Below are 3026 nucleotides of genomic sequence, written 5' to 3'. Positions count from 1 at the left end.
TCCTGCCCATCAATGTTTTTGTTTATGCATCTTAACAACGCCACTACCACAATATCTCATTCGTCTGTAGTTTCATTCACCCTGTTTTGTTGATGAAGGGGAAACCCGTAACGTCTATTTTATCTGTTTTCGTATATTAACTGAAGCTTTCAATCAATTTCACAGTTATAATTTATTTATTTATTTATTTCAATTCTGAATATAAAAAAGCAAGAAAAATTCAAAAAATAATTCTATGTGATGAAACCACGTACAAAATGCATAGCAACATAAACATTTTCGGCAATTTAAAAACGTATGTTTACAAGTATAACTTAAGAAGTGTCACACTTTGTGACACAGCAGTAACGTGTCTAAAACCGGTCGCACATCTATTCGGTAGCTTGTGGGATCAATTATCTTTATCGTTATTTATTTCGGGAATTCTCAATGAAAATATTTTTAAGTAAGTCCTTCTGAGCCACTTGGGCTCATTGTAAGACAAATAAAGTCCTTTAGAGCCTTGTAGCCAATGGTGAGAGAGTTATCCCGGTTTCAATAGCGTGAAGCGGACAATTAACGTATTTGTTTGAAAATCTTTGACCAGGACGCTAGTTTATCGCAGATTACTACCCCAGCTTGACAGGTGCCCTTTTACACCTGAATGGAGTGAGTGATTGGAGTAAATTTTCTTGCTCTAGGAAAGTACAAATCGGCTTCGGTCGGAATCTAACACAGAACCTCTGAGTCCAGAGTACAACGCGCTAACCATTTGGCAATCTTGCCTCCTAAGCTTATAAATCTGGAACTTATCCATGTTTCTGTGGCGTTGAGCAGACAGATAACAGTTTAAACTTTAAAATAATAAAATTCCATTTTTTCATCCCATAGTGGAAATTTTTCTCGAGGGTCTATTCCAAGGGAAGATGGAATAACACAGGCGTCAGTCGCAATGCAGCGCCGCAAATTGAGTTAGGGCGAGGTGACTTACTCAAGGCCACACGTAGTAGTAGTAGTAGTAGTAGTAGTAGTAGTAGTAGTAGTAGTAGTAGCAGTAGTAGTAGTAGTAGTAGTAGTAGTAGTAGTAGTAGTAGTAGTAGTAGTAATAGTAGTAGTAGCTGTTGTTGTTGTAGATTTTGTAGTCGTAAAAGTAGTAGTAGTAGTAGTAGTAGTAGTAGTAGTAGTAGTAGTAGTAGTAGTAGTAGTAGTAGTAGTAGTAGTAGTAGTAGTAGTAGCAGCAGCAATAATATTACTCTTGCTATAAGAATATTTCATGATGATATAAATCTTATGTAAACAAATCTCATTGTACAGTGTAAAAAAATCATTATCGTCATGTCGTATCTTATGTTGATTCATAAAATGTGAATTTTGAGTTGTACCAAGGACTTTTTTAAAAATTATTAATTTATAATTCAACCTATTAAATAACTAATCTACTAATTAGAAGATTTTTACATTATTATCACCATTATTATTATTATTATTATTATTATTATTATTATTATTATTATTATTATTATTATTATTATTATTATTATTATTATTATTATTATTATTATTATTATTATTATTGTTATTATTATTATTATTATTATTATTATTATCATCATCATTATTATTATTATTACTATTATTATCATTATTACTATCATTGTTTGCCTTGCTTTATTATTGATTTTATTTACTTGATTTGTTGATGAAATTATTATATTCTTGTATGAGTTATATTGGCAATTGCCTACAAATAAACTTTTGAATCTTGTAAAAAAAAATGAATTTGCGCAAACGATACGCGAGGTGTGTCCTGGGACAGTCCTGTCCTAGTGCGGAACCCCTTTTGAATAGAAGTTTTCTCCAGCGGGACAGGACAAATTTGTCCTTGGACAGTTTTGTCCTAGTGCGGAAGGAGTCTAAAAGTAAGTACAAATAGCAGATAACTTGTAAACAGTAGAAGACAATATGGCGATTTCAATCAAGGTATGTTGATGCGAAATTGTTCTTTCGAGAATATAAGAGCTTGTGTATTCTCGATTGTCCCTGTAGTAACGTTCTTTGTGATTCCTTCTTCGCATCAATTTCATTTTACACACACATACGAAATAGTCCGTTTGACATGCCATTCAACTTGGTCAATCAAGGTGACCAGCGCTCGTGTTTTTACACTAGATCTAGTCTTTTTGTCCAAAGCTAGAGTTCTAGTGCGTGTTTTTGTAAAAAGATATAAATCTAGTGTTTCTGTCGATCGCAAACATTAAATCACTTTATTTAAAAAAATATTGAACTTTAATTTTACAAAATTGTTATAATACAATAATAAAAATAGCAGACGCATCAAATGCCAACTGGCATATATTATATATCAGACTCTCCCTTCCGAATTAAATATCATATCGTAGCTCCCTGATGGGATGGGCCTAAATATGACAACTGAGCTGCTCATTCTTTTCGGAAAACAGATTAGACATCATTATGTGTGAAAAAGAATAATAATGACGAAGATATATATTATCAATGACGTCCTTTAGACTGCCAGAAAGCAATGGGATTCCATGGAATTCACCCTTTAGACTGCCAGAAAGCAATGGGATTCCATGGAATTCACCCTTTAGACTGCCAGAAAGCAATGGGATTCCATAGAATTTACCCTTTAGACTGCCAGAAAGCAATGGGATTCCATGGAATTCACCCTTTAGACTGCCAGAAAGCAATGGGATTCCATGGAATTCACCCTTTAGACTGCCGGAAAGCAATGGGATTCCATGGAATTCACCCTTTAGACTGCCAGAAAGCAATGGGATTCCATGGAATTCACCCGCAAACTTGGTGTAATGATATTATTAGTAAGTAAAAATAATAATTTACGTGTCTGTTGTTAAAGGGGCTGTTTTCGTATGAGACACTTTTGTAACTGAGCGAGAGGAGTGAGTGATCTTTCTTTCTCTTTACACTCTTTGTCTATCTCTTTGTTGGCCTTGTCAGTCGGATTAGGTAATCTAATTTTATTTAATAATTTATTTTTTTTCTTCTCAAATATTAATATGAAA

The sequence above is a fragment of the Berghia stephanieae genome, chromosome 6, assembly GCF_034508935.2.
Source record: "Berghia stephanieae isolate SIO BIC M18660-M18661 chromosome 6, UCSD_Bste_1.3, whole genome shotgun sequence".
Taxonomy (NCBI): Eukaryota; Metazoa; Mollusca; class Gastropoda; order Nudibranchia; family Aeolidiidae; genus Berghia; species Berghia stephanieae.
Note: the sequence above shows the minus strand (reverse complement) of the source record.